Source organism: Canis lupus, chromosome 3 (genome assembly GCF_048164855.1).
Source record: "Canis lupus baileyi chromosome 3, mCanLup2.hap1, whole genome shotgun sequence".
Lineage (NCBI taxonomy): Eukaryota > Metazoa > Chordata > Mammalia > Carnivora > Canidae > Canis > Canis lupus.
This window is the reverse complement of record NC_132840.1, coordinates 10,099,610-10,114,389: the sequence shown is the minus strand read 5'-3', so window position 1 is coordinate 10,114,389 and position 14,780 is coordinate 10,099,610. Positions and strand designations below refer to the sequence as shown.

The following is a 14,780-nucleotide window of genomic DNA, read 5'->3' as shown; positions in this document are numbered from 1 at the left end:
CCTGTGGGTTATTTCCTAGAGTGCCTGAGGGAGATTTTGAGTGAGAATGGAAGTTCTACAATTGTAGGTGGATGTCACAGCCACGCACATCAACATGATCCTAGTTCCACGCGGGCATGACCTGAAATTGGTTATTCTCAGCAACCTATGCCTGGAAATCCTGTGAAAAGAGGATGGGTGCCAGAAGTGGTCAAACTGTTTTCTCTTGGACATGATAACTGATTTAGAAGCTTCTGTCTCTGTTTCGCCCAAAGCTAACAGCAGTTACTATATTGTTCTTTAACTGTTAATTCATTTATCTGTCTCCTATGGTGAGCTGTAAGTTCATCGAGGAAAGGGACTATATTTTATTCATCTGTAGATTTCCACTACTCAACATTGTCAGCCAAATAGGAAACACCGACCGAATCAATGTTTGTTGGATGAATAAATACACGAATAAATCAAGAGATGTCACAAATGAGACGGCCATCTGAGATAAGGTTATGAAAATAAATGAGGATTGTATCCTAGGACATTGTGTGGAAAGAAATGGAAGACCCCATTTAGGGCCCTACAAGGGCTGAAGGGAGCTCAAGGGAATATGTACAGTCTAAAGCTGGCTCCTCTATGGGCTCTTTCAGCACCTCCAAAAACCTCACTATTTTGTAGTCCCTAATGTTGATTTAACTATTCCAAAACAAGTCACCACAACTCTGCAATGATCAGAGATACTTTAAAGTCTTGATAATTACAGAGGTCAAATAGTAAGAAAAGTAAGGGCCCTATAAGGTATGAAGGAATGGCAGATGCACTTATGCTGCCATTAGATCCATGGACTTCAAGAAGTTTTGACCCTTGGCCTTGGACCGTAATTGCACATACTCCAGTGGGATATGGACCTCAGGTAGCTGTGGGTGGCAGATACTGTGTCATAACACAAAGCATTCCCTGTCCCCTTCTCTGAGAACGTAGTGAGAAGATCCACTCCCCTCTGAGCAGTCCTAGGGTGTTCAGGCAATGTTCTATGGTAAGGGTGGGGGGCATGGCCAGGTACCCTTCAATGGCTGATAGGTGGCCCTTTGTCTCTTGATTCCAAGCCCCAGAGTTGTAACATTCTAGGAGGGAGCTGATCCACATTGGTCCATGGAGGTCCCAGAAATGAAGTGTCCTGAATACCAGGGCCTGATGGTGATCACTGAGCCCAGGCTTCCTCCTCATGGCCAGGGGCTTGGAGGAAGAAGGCTTAACCAATGATGGGCTCTTAAGTCACAGATTTATGAATCTGTATTTCCAAACAGAACTTCCCCACCCAGGTTTGGAGCTATGATCATGAACAGGGATCAGGAAGCTGGAGGCAAATGGATTGGGAATACAGAATCTAGGCTGACTGGCTCAAGTAGTCAGCTGGGTACTGCCACCCACTGAGCCCTGAGCTGCTGTGGGTAGGGGAAGGGCTTTAGGAAGCAGCTTGATTACGCTTCCTATGGGGGCAGGGGAGGATGTTTCCCAGCTATACAGATCCCAAACTCTTGATTTATCTATACTTACTGTTAGTTCTACCTTATTTATTTAAGGGAGTGAGAGCCAGAGAGTGAGAGGGAGCCATAGCAACATGTTTTCCTTCTAAATGTTTGCATTTTTAAAAGTTTATTTATTAAAGTAATTTTTTTTAAGTTATCTCTACACCCAACGTGGGGCTCAAACCCAGATCAAGAGTCACACGCTCTTCTATGAGCCAGTCAGGTGCCCCTAAATGCTTATATTTTAAAGCAAGCCTATATATTCTTTAGATATGACATTCCTAAAATAAGCTACAGTTTTCCACTCTTAGAACTTTCAAATGCCTTCAGTTCCTAGATAATTAAGTTTTACCTAAACTAGTAATTCTAAAATGGTTCCTTTGTTCTTGACTGGTTAAGAAACTGAGGGTTATAGATATTTTCACGATATAATACATAGTGTTTTCAAAATGGAAAAATCCTTTTAAACTAAGTTGACATATATGCATATTTGCTTCAAGTTTTTGTTCACAAAGTATGTGTGTGTGCATATATACATGTGTATTTAATAGTCTGTGTATATATGTGCATGTGTGTTTGTACATGTGTGTATACACATATGAATGTTTACTGTATATATAAGGTGTCTGTGTGTAAATTTTTTTTTTTTTTTTGTGTATATTTATATGTGGAGTGTGTGTGGCTATAATAGGCATCTACTCCATGTGAAGTATGCACTAGAATGAAGTATCTGCTTTTCTGGACCACCTAAGGGTAAAGATCTTGTATTCCACCCTTACACTGAAATGAAGTTTTTTTAAAAAAATGAAAGCCATGTTTTTATTCCAAAAGATTGAGTAGAATGGTACTTTAGAAATAATTTTAGTCATTTAAATTTAAGGCCCTGAAAAAATTCCCATCCATGGTTCGAATCTATTCTCTGGCCCAGAGCCCAAAGCATTTTCATTAGATTGAGAATTGGATACGATTTCATTTACTTTAAGCTTTGGCTGCTCAGAATTTTGTTCTTCAGAGACAAGCTAACAAGTGTCGATGGTCATGTTGGCCTCAATAATAGTTCTCCTTTCCTTGAATGATCTATTTCAGTTGCATTATTATCATTTAAAGATGGCCTTGTGCTTATAGCCACAGTCTCAGTGAACGTATCAAGAATGCTGATATTTCCTCTCTGCGGCTTTGCCTTTCCAGTTTGGAGAAAATTTGTTTGGAGCAAACTTCCTTAACTTATTTTCCATGAATCCATCTGCAAAAGAGAGGCTATCTAATGACTTCTTTCATACCGCATTCTTGCTATTACTAAAGGAGATTTTGTCATATAAACTATACTGAGACTTTTTAAAAAGTTTTAAGCATTAATGAAATTTTTATCGTGTTTTTTTCAATAAATATAACTGACATATCAGTAAGAAAATGACAGATAACCCACCAAAAAATGGGCAGATGACTGAATAGAGACTTCACACACACACACACACACACACACACACACACACACACAAAATCCAAATGGCCAGTCAGTGCTCAAATTCATTGGAATTAAGGAAATGCAAAATAAGCTACAATGAGAGGCCACTTCTACACCCCCTGACTTGGCAAAAATTGAATTCTGGCAATAACAAGTGTCGGTATGGGTGTGACACAACAATGGGATACTCATATACTATATTGATACTATTTTGGAAAACAGATTTTCGTTAATTAGTAAAGCTGAATAGATGCATGTTCCTTGACCACCCCCCCCCCCAATCCCTCCCAATAACTTAAATCAGTGGCTCTCAAAGTGTGGTCCCTATTCCTGGCTGATAGCATCAGCAACACCTGGGAACTTCTTAGAAATGTGAACTCTCAAATGCTACCCGTGTTCCATCTAATCAGACACTCTGAGGATGGAGCCTCATCATCTGTGAACCTGCAGGGTGATGGTAATGATTTCTCAAGTAGAAGTACCACCTGAGAGAAATCTGTGAGCATGGGCACAGGACACAGGACAAAAATGTCACAGCAACAACCACGTATGCATCAACAGCAATACTGTGCATACTACTTACATAACAGAATATTAGACTAAAGAAAATGAATGCATTCCATGTTGAAGAACATTCCTTATAGTCATCATGTTGAAGGAAAGAAGCAAGAAAAGAAGCAAGACACAAATGACAACAACAACAACAACAACAAAAACCCTGAAGAAAAGCAAGGAAGTGATGACCATAAAATTCAGGAAAATGGTTATCAATACTGGAGAAGGAGGTATGATCAAGAAGGAACTTACAGTGGGGGCTGGAATTTCTGAAGGGATGTCAATGTCCCATGCTTTGACCTGGGAGGCAGTTACATACTCATTTGCTTTATGATTATACATTAAACTATATGTATGTGCTCTTTCTAATATACATTACATTTTACAGTAAAAATAAACTTTTGTGTCTACCAAAGCTTTAAATGTTGCTACCAAAATCAAATTTAACCAAAGTGTAACCTGCCTACCTTTGGTAAGTCTGCTTGATTCTCCTTCCCATTATAAGAAGCTCTTCCATAAGCATCACTACTCCTGTTCTTATTCCTTTCTTATTCCTTTTTTTTTTTCCTCTTCCAGCTAGGGAAAGAGAGTTGGGGACAGACTCTAAGATGATCATTTATATCAGACAGAGTCATTATCCCTTTCCTCTCCCTAAATATGCAGAGGAGTCCAAAAGCAACCAAGCTTCTAAATGGAGGTGATATCACCTATGTGATCTAAGGATCTTATAAGTATATAGATGCTGGTTGGCTCATACTTGAGTTGTCTAAGTTTAAAGCAGAAGGTTCTTTTCAAGCAATGTTGAAGTCAAGTCCTTATCTTTCTTGTGCTTCAATAAAGACAAGTGTACTTTGCCCATAGGTCTATGATGATTGCATTGATAGACATTTACACTTTCATGGGTAATACAATTCTGTCATCAACAGTAATGATCATGTGAGTATAAAAAAATATATAGCTACATACCATGATACAATATACCAAACACAGTGCTTGTACGTAGTAGATGCCCAATGAACACTATGCTGACATAAGCAGATGTGTCATATAAAAAACATATCTGAAATAAAACCATTATTATAAATTGCTATACATTTTAGCTGTCTCATTTTTCTGGTGTGTGTACTTACTTTTTTATTGTGTGACTATATATAACATAAAATGTGACACTTTTAGTCTACAATTCAGTGACATTAATTATATTTGCTATGTCGTACAATCGTCTAGCTGCCCAGTTTTCACCCTCATTTTAATGTCTTTGTTAGAATTGACTTGCTTCAAATTGCTTTTTTAAAACTTCCTCTAATATAGCCCCTCCCTCTTCCTACATTTTATCTTTTACCACCTTTGCCAGGTCCTTGGTTTCATTTACAGCCTTAACCATGTGTGTTATCTCATATGTGGGGGAACAGATTTCTGTGTCAATAGGACTTTCTTTCCTTCTTCAGCTCTGCTTACAGTTGTCCAGTACTGGAAGCTGTTACATTAAACTATGGAAAGCTAAAAGTTAAAAAAAAAATCCATTCTTACTGGGAAAAATGTAGATTCTTGGTTTCAGGATCCTCTGGGACCCATCATGGGTTATCTAAAGTACCAAAAATTATTAGCCTGATGTCTTAGTGGAAGTACTCAGGATATTAATTCACCAGTTGTGTATAATTCCCAAGTTAGTCTCTTGTGCCAAACAGTGACTAATTAAGCTGTGGATAATGTCATGCTGCAAGTGTGATAAAACAATAATGATGATGGTAATAACAATAGCTAACACTGAGCGCCGTTAGGTGCCAAGCATGGTTCTAAGGCTGTTAACGTGCATTACTTTAGGTAGTCATCGTAATAATCCTATGGCACTACATAGTTATTAGCCTATTTTATAGATGAAGAAACTCAAGACTCAGAGGGAAATTATATGTACAAAGATTATAGGATTTGAACCCAGGCAAGTGGATCCCAGAGCTTTGCTCCTAGTCACTACATTATTTAAGAGTAGAACCCAACAGAATGCTTTACTCCTGTGTCCTTTCTAGGAAGCTGGTTGCTCCAGGTAAAAACATACAGAAATAGGTTAGGAATAAGACCACACACACACACACACACACACACACATCTTTATTTCTTTGGAGATCAGTGAGGGGTGGGGCACAGAACTGGGAGAATTAGCCTGTTAGTAATCAGTTAATAATAAGCGCTAAAAGAAAGGCATTCAGAAAAAAATATGGCAGTTTAGTTGGGAGGAGATTATTTTTAGCTACCAGGCAGGAAGGAGTGGAATACACAATGTAAAGCCATCAAAGGTTTTTCAGCACAAAAGGAATATAATGAAAACTATGCTTTTAGGAAAATGAAACAGTGACTATTATGGCCTGGAAGGAGGAAGACTCAAGTGGAAAGGCCACTTTGGAGATGTCTACAGGAACCTGAAGGACAGGTAGTGAGGGCTGGAAGGAGGGCAGTGACCATGGGCATGTAGAGGCTGGGAGAGGCTCTGTGGAGGAAGGCCAGAGGGATGGATGTCAAGGGTTAAGATGACTACAAGAAACCAATCCGGGTGAGTGACAGAATGGGGTCTCACGAGGAGAAACAGGAAGGCTGGGAGGAGAAGAGCATGTGGGAGGGCATTTGAAGCTCTGGCAAGATGCTTCAGAATACTGTTGGGAAACAGGAGTTTGAGAGGGAAGCTAGAGGGGGGTCTAGAGCTTCTGCAGAACATGGAGAGTCAAAGTCATGGAAATAGCGAAGAATGTAGAGTCAGATATAGAGTGATAGAGACAGAGTCCTGGGGGTGGGGGACATTTACATTTAGAGGCAATTAGGAGTCAGAAAGGATGAAGTCAGACAGAGGAAGAGAGATGAGAGCAACATGGCCTAGAAGCCAAAGGCAGAGAACATCTGGAGAGGAAGGACGTGAGAGATAAGGTGAAAGGTCATGGAAGGCACAGTACAAGATGAAGTGTTGGGGGAGAAGGGCCTTTCTTCCTCCAACACTTAAAGAAAGGAGAAAAGGATGAAGAAATCTATAGATGTGGAGATGGTGAGAGGAGCACTTAGGGAGTGCATGGGGGTAGGCCATCCAGCAAACAGCCACAGTGTGGGCCGCATGTGTACTCCATCCAAGTGCAGCAGGGTTGCAATCAACACAGTGAGAAGTGTGACATAGAGTCAACAGGAGGAGGACGGTGAAAGATACTGGGGGGAATGAGGGCTACCTGATGTTGGATGACACATATGGTGGATCAACTGGCTCACTGTATGACTTTTTAAAAACTATGTGTGGGCAGGAGGCAGATACATAGAAGCAGCAGATGGTGGAGTTCACTCTGGTTTGGGAGTTAGAGTATGTGTCCAACTGAGGGACAAGGGGTCAAGGTCACTAAGGACTGGATAGAACAGCCAGAGGACTGAGAGAAAAACATTGCCTGGTATGATGGCCTTGGAGGCTCAGCTCTCCCTTTAAGGTAACCTGCTCTGGAAGCATAGCTGACCGACAGTCTCCTGAAGTGTTTGCACCTTTGGATTTACCCAATATGTGTCCCAGGCTGCTTCCGGGCTGCTCCAGTGAGGACTAACCTTAGTGGAGGTACCCCCTTCCCCCATGTGGGACTCCTCTCAGAGTTAAGCTTGCTCAGGGACTCCTCATCGGCTTGGGTGAATTTTTCCTCTGACCTTTCTCTGCAGTCTGAGGCTCTTCCTCCCCAATCCCTCCTCCCTCTCTCCTTTTACAGGTATTAGAACTGCCTGGCAGTTTGAAGATTCTTCCTGCCTGACTCCCTCTCACTTTATGCTTCCCAGGCATTTTTCCCAATAAATCTCTCACATGTCTAAATCTATTTTAGCTTCTGCTTTTTTGGAAGTCCTGAATGGACATACTTGGGCTGCTATTATTAGTGGAAGGCCTAGTGAATGGAAGATATAGGCAAAGAGGTAGCTACAAAGACGTGTAGATGATGTTCAGACTCACAGGAGGATGCAAAAATAGTATAGAGATTTCCCCCAAACCCTTCACCCTGCTTTCTCCAGTGGTAACATCTTATATAATTAAAACCAAGAAATTGATATTGATATAATATTGTTAACAAGTTCATATGATTTGGGGTAATCTGTTTCTCATTATGTTTCTGTCCACATCATAGATATATTGATTTCATCTCCAATGCAAAAGGCCACTTAAGTGACAGTTCCCTTCCAAGTCAACCAGGTCTATAACCACAAGGTTTGTAAATGCATAAATAAAGCCATTAGGTGGAGGGACAAATAGGAAATGACATATATCCACTGAAGAGAGAGCCCCCCCCCATCCATCCATCCATCCATCCACATTTGCTAAGCTTTTCCTTAGTGTCAGGAACTATATGATGCCTCCACTGTATCAAGATACTGCTAACAAAATGGTAGCAGCAGCTACCCTTCCTCTGTTTGGATTAGGATGCAGTGAGGAACCCAGATATATAGTTGTTTTCTGGGCAAAGGATATCCAGATCTGTCCTGTGATCATTTTCACGTAGGCAGTAATTCAACTGATAGCAACCGTATGCTCAACAACCAGGATCATGCCTTTTTATGAGTCATTGTAAAGCACCAAGTGCATTGACATATACTTCATAAATGCTAAATAATAACAAGTCAGTGAACCTAGAAATATTGGATTCAGTATTTGAGACATTAAATCCAAGTTATGCTGTTCTAGAAGCAAAGCAAACAAATAAATCAATCCCAAATCAAATAAAGCCCACATCCATCCCCAGCCAGCAGTGGGTGTCATCTGGAACGCTCTTTATGGGCAAGTGGTTCTCTCATGAAGGGGCACTTGTTAGTTCCTTACCTGACATATCACATCCAATGTCTTGCGTGATTTGGGAGAAGAGTTTTATGCCTGACCCACAGCAGACAGCAGCAGCACTATGTTCTTAAAGCTCCACTTCCCTTTATTTGATGCCAGAAAATAGTATCTGGTAAAGCTCTGGAGAAGAACAACAGTCACCCCACTGAGCAAGTATACTAGTCCTCATAGGAAGTCTCTGCAGGCAGTACTGGGAGACCTTGTTTTATTTCAAAGCCAGGCTTTAGCTTTCCTTTAAGATATAAGTCTCTTCAGGGCTGCCTATGACTCCTTGAGGGTTTAGGCACACAACCTAGAAAGCCTGAAATGCCAAGGATGCTGTACTGGCCACTGAACCAGATTATAGCGCAGTCGAATGCTTTTCTGACTCTCAGTCCAGAGCTCTGAGCATGGTCTGGTGCTGTCTGATTTGGGATCTCAGGGCACAGCCCCTTCTCTCTAGAAGTCTGCCATCTTGGTTCCACACAAACATGATTAATCTTTGTCCACATCCCCTTAGTTATTTCATAGTGATGACATCCTTGGGAGCAAAGCCCAACCCTCCATAGCAAAAGACTGATGGCAAAGCCATTGTAAGATGAGGAGGCAATAACTCCAGACATCTCTGGGAGTGACACACACAAACAGGATCACATTTTGAATAGAGTCTAGAAGAGATGCCATCCTTTAATGGTAATTTCCAAAAGGATTTTACTCTCATTCAACTGCAGCCAAGGGGAGGAGATCCAAGGAGCCCATGTAAGACACCTAGATCTGGCCAAAGTAGTGTTGAGGAGAGGACTGAGCCAAAGGGGAAAGTACAGAGCCAAGAAACAAAAGGTAAAACAGCCATCAATGCCGACCTTGTTAATTCTTCTATGAATACAAGTGATTCCAGCCAGTTGCTGCCTGGCCCAGACCTAGCTCATCACATCCCACAGAACTAAATGACATGTAAACAGAAGGACGCTTAAGTGGTTAAGACAGTGGTTCTCAAATGTCACTGTGCATTCAGTTTATCTGAGGAGTCTTTCAAAAAGGCAGATTTCTGCTATTTAGCCTTCAGAGATTCTGACTTGGTAGGTATGGCATGGAACTCGAGAAATGCCCATGTTTAGCAAGCACTCCAGTGATAGAAGCAGATGTACTGCCCATTATATTTTGAAAGTCACTGCTTTAAATCATTGCCTTTCAATCTTCCTGAGGGTGTGACATTAAGAAGTTGAGAGAAATACTTTCTAAATAATCCAACCCAAACCTTTCATTTGGCAGATGAAGAAATTGAGGGCTTAGGTAACCTTCTCAAAGTCACTCAGCCAGTTAAAGGTGGAAAGTCAAGACTAGAAGCAAAATCTAGTTACTGTGCCTTTTGCATTTACTATACCGTATGGTTTGTGGAAACCAAACCACGAGTCCAGTTGGATACATACACACATAAGTAGAAATTAGAATATGGCTGAGTTGTTTTTAAAAGTTTTATACCCTTTGAGGTAATTGGTGAGATCTTCAGTATTGTCAAAGCAAACATTCAGAAAGAAATGGTACTTACCCTCTCTAAAATCCATAGTGAAGAAGATGATAGAAGGGATTCATAGTTGTCCTTTGAACAACCACAATGTCCAGGTTCCCCCAAATCAGTGCCTGAGATAAAACAAAGAGCAAACAATTGCAAGAAATTGTATTTATTCCTGATGCTGCATTAAAATAATAAGCACTCTTCATAAGCTATGCTAGAACCAAATCAGATTTAAATGTCAATTATACTCTTCATCTTTAGGTTAATTTCTCATTTTACTTTGTGTGGCCATGGCAAATTGAAGCTGAAGGGTTCTTCGTTTTAGCAAATTCCAGATGTGCCTTGACAAGGGCCGCTGGAAGGTTAGTTCATAGTTAGACCCCTCTTCATAGTTCATAGAAGACCCCTCTGACCAGGCTCTGAGAACTTCTCATTCACTTGTTCTTCTCTTTATATATTAAACTGAAAACTGAGTAGACTCCTCATTTTAAATGAATGGACAATCAGAGAAGTTATGCCAAGGATAGTGATTAGATCTTCACAATTTAAGAGGCTGCACTATTCACTGACTTGTTCATTCATTCATTCATTCATTCATTCAATATTTATGAAGATTTTTATTATGCCAGGCAGTTGTTCTGCTCTGTAGTGTATTTTACCCATTCGGAAGCTGATTGGTTAGAATGAGGGTGAATACCCATCACCAGTTATGTAAGTCATTTAATAGAAAGTCTGTGTTCTTATAGCATCATGTGTTGTAGCGGCAACTGGGAATCAAGAGGTCCAGTTCAAATTCTGGACCACTTTGAAAGAGCAGAATTTCTGAATCCTGACACTACTGAGATGTGGAGCCAAATAATTCTTTGCTGTGAGGAGAACTATCCTGCGCATCACAAGATGTTTAGCATCGTCTCTGGCCTCTACTTATTAGAATGCCATGAGTGATTCCTAGTTGTGGCAATCAGACATGTGTCTAGACATTGCCACGGCCAAATGTCCCCTGTGGGGGAGGCAAAATTGTCCCTTGTTGAGAATTACTGGATATAGTAATACCTACTAGTTTTGAGCACCTATTAGCGTGTCGTGGTAGAGCTTTATATACATCACATTCAGTCTTGAAACCAGCATTTCAAAGTAAGCAATACTACACACATTTTATACAGGGTGAAATTGAAGTCCACAGATGCCAGGAAAACACCCTATGTATACAATTGGTAAGTGTTGGAGATTTGAACCCAGGATTTTTGACATGAAGGCACATGTTCACTGTTCCCCACTTTTTTCTTTTGCTATATTTTAAACATTATAAAAAGCAAAGAGAATAATCTAAGAATACCTACGTACTTAGTACTCTGAATTTAACAAATGTTAATATTTTTGTCATATTTACTTTGTATCTTTTTTTTTTGGCAATAAAGTGCTACAGATACAGATGAGTCTCCCCCTTTCATTCTGTTCCTCTCACTTCCTGACCTAAATAACCATTCTATTGAAGCTGGTACTATAAATTCCCTGGGAAAGATTTTATACACCTTCCATGTGTATGTATGTTCACAAACCATATATAGCACTCCAGAATGCATAGAAAGGGGACACTTGCTTCTGCAATTTGCTTTCTTTACTCAACCTTATATTTAGAGTTTTCTTCTATGCTGAAACTATTTCACTAATACTTTTATTTTAATTACAGTATTGTATGGAACAGGCCACAATATGTTCAACCATTCCCCTCTTGGTGGGCATTTAGTTTGTCTCCCATTTTTACTATCCTCAGTTGCATGGCTGGGAATACAGCTGCATGTGTGTAAGAGTTTCTCTAGGACACACATCTCAAAATGGGATCGCTGGGTTGCAGGCTGTGCACATCTTCAACTGTATTAAATATTGCCAAATCACTCCACACAATGATTGCACTAAATTACACTCCCTCCAACAGACTGTAAGAGTTTTCATTTCTTTACATCCCTGCCAATGCTCAGTATTTTCAAACTTTATGTTTGCCAGCCTGATTAGGGCGAAATAGCATATAATTATTATTTCAAAACCTTGTGTTCTTAACCACTCCTCTTACTGTCTACACTGCTGGAAGCTTCAGTTATGTAAAATGGAGAAAATACCTTTGCGTATTCGTATGAGTAGTAATAAATTCTTCTGGCGTAGTGCGTGAGTATATTTTGTAAATATCAAGTGCCACTTTCCTGCATGGCTGGTGGGGGGAGAGAGTCTTTGCAGCTTCTATAGCAGGCAGTTTGACAAAATCTATCAAAATTTCAAATGCACATGTATTTCTTTTAACTTAAAGAATCTCACAATTACAGAAAACTCACAAATATAGTGAAAAGAATTCTTAGTGTGACCCAAATTGCCAAAACGTTAGTGTTTTATAATATTTGCATTATAATTCTCAATTTCTCCTTCTCTTCCCTCCTCCTTCTCTCTTTCATTTGTACGTATCTGTATCTATAAGCATCATAAATGTACACACACATATATTATCTTTCCAAAATGATTTTACCTCTGAAAATTTTCTACAAAGACATTGCATTATTAACCATTGAAAAGTTATAAAAAACTAAGAAATTAGCATCAACAAAATACTATTATATAACCCACATATCTTATTCAAATTTAATCCACTCCCCAGTAAATGTCCTTCATAAAAGAAAGTATTTTCTTCCTCTTCCAAGATCCAATCCAGAGTCATGTGTTATACTTAGTTGTCCTGTCTCTTTAGTCCCATTTAACAGGGACGAATTTTTCAGTCTTTTTTTGTCTTGCTGGAGGTTTTGAAGAGTATTGTTTAGTTATTTTGTAGAATATCCCTTACTTTTGGCTTGTCTGATGTTTCCTATAATTAGATGGAAAGTATGCATTTTTGGAAGTCATGTTGTGTTCTCAGGCAGTACACACTTGATGTCACTTTGTCCCACTACTGGCCATGTTATTTTGATCACTTGGTTATGGTGGCATCTGCCAAGTTACTGCTTTTTCCTTTGTAAGTTAGTATTTTGGGGAGATATTTTGTGACTATGGTGATATTCTATTTATATCAGGTCAGACTCAGATTGGGTTACTGTCCTTAGTTATCATGACCAAATTGCTTCACGCCTGGTCAGTGAACACTCATTCAAGCTGACTTCTGTGTCCTTTTGATATACCCTCCATTATTCTTTAGCACTTCCTTACTTTCTGGCACTGTTAAGATGCCCCAGGTTCATCTCATGCCTGCCCAGCTCCTGTTCTGGAACTGACCATTTTCTAAGGAGCCTTGGTTTTTTTGAGGGGAGAATGGTATTTAGAAACCAAGATACAAGTGCTAGGTGTGTTCTTTATAATGGGTGACCTAACTTTTAACTTAGTGGTTTCTCCTTCAGAAGTTTCTGCAACAGATATACCTATACATTTAAACAAGATTTATGTAGAAATAATTAATTGCAGCATTATATAGAATAGCAAAGGGCTAGATACAACCTGAAGGTTCATCAAGAGGGTTAAATAATTTAGGTCCATGTAATTGAATACTATGCATCCATAAAAGATTGAGAAATTATTTCCAAAGTAGACTGTTACATTAAAAAAATCAATTTATAGAACTATGTATCCAGTTTGTTACTGGTAAACTATGTACCAGTTTGTGCTAAAAGGGGAAAACATATACACATATATATGTGTATATGCTTGCTGATAAATGCATAAAATAGCACTGGAAAAGCTTACAAAACCCCAAAAATATTGACTACAGGTAGAAGATTTGGGCCATTTGGGTACAACAGAGGGAAGAAAGCTTTCATCATAAACTTTCTTGTACCATTTAAATTTGGAATCATATGAAGCCTTAAAAAATACTATAAAACAGGGCAGCCTGGGTGGTTTTAGCACCACCTTTGGCCCAGAGCGTGATCCTGGAAACCCAGGATGGAGTCCCACATCGGGCTCCCTCCATGGAGCCTGCTTCTCCCTCTGCCTGTGTCTCTGCCACTCTCTCTGTGTCTCTCATTTATTCATTAAATAAAATATTTAAAAAATACTATAAAACATAAAATGAAGTATTATTTTAATATAAAGTATTACGAACTCAAATATCAAAAGAGGAAATCTGTTTTCTGGGACAACAGGTGAGCTAAAAGCATAACTACAATTGGATAAGTATCTCTTAGTATAAATATAAACAGTCTTATGATACTTTTATGATTTAACTTCTCCATCTGTTATATGGTTATAATATCATCAACCCAGAAGCCAGAGGAAAGGAAATTGAAGCAAGAGTGAAGACACAAAGTGTCAAGCTAATATGACTGCCAGTCATGACACATTCTCATATATATGTGAATTTGAGAACTATCTGTTGAATGAAAAAATGGGCAGAAGGATGGATAAAGTTATAAGAGAAGGAAGTTGAGAGGAAAATTATGTTTTATACTTGAGTTTCAGGAAAAGAACCTTTAAAAGCACAGGAGCACATTAAGGAGCAGTCCTTAAGTAGATCATCTTTAATGCATTGTTGTTATTCAATGCTTCAGGTAAGAATGGTGATGCTTTAGGCAGGCCACACAACCTAGCAGTTAAGACCACAGGTTTCGGAGTCAGGGAACTGTGTTCATATTCTGGTTCTGCCACTCTAGCTCTGTGACAGGGCAAGTTATTTAACCGGTTTGTGCCTCAGTTTCCTATCCTGTAAAGTGGGGCTCCTAGGATAGCTGTGAGGATTACAGGTCATGAGTTATTACCTGTGAAGCACTTAAAACCATGCTGACACATGGTAATCACTTGATAGATATAAGCTATAATTTGTTTTTATCTTAATTTTATTATGGTAAGAACATTTCATATGTGATCCATGCTCTTAACAAAATTTTAAGTGTACAATAAATACAGTATTGTTAACTATAGCTACAACCTTGTATGTACAATGGATCTCCAGAACTT

The 14,780-nt window shown here is 39.4% G+C and overlaps 1 protein-coding gene across 28 annotated transcripts in view; it reads right to left on the bottom strand.

Moving 5' to 3' along the window:
• ZFHX3 (zinc finger homeobox 3) overlaps nt 1-14,780 on the bottom strand; it is a 524,735-nt gene that overhangs the window by 397,926 nt on the left and 112,029 nt on the right. For 26 of the 28 annotated variants that reach the window (XR_012026543.1, XM_072817035.1, XM_072817111.1 and 23 more), the window contains one exon: nt 9,888-9,979. The gene's annotated coding sequence lies outside the window, so the exon portion shown is untranslated. Of the gene's footprint in view, nt 1-3,989; nt 4,099-9,887; nt 9,980-14,780 lie in introns of all 28 variants that reach the window. The other 2 variants (XM_072817136.1, XM_072817057.1) reach the window with 1 other exon arrangement.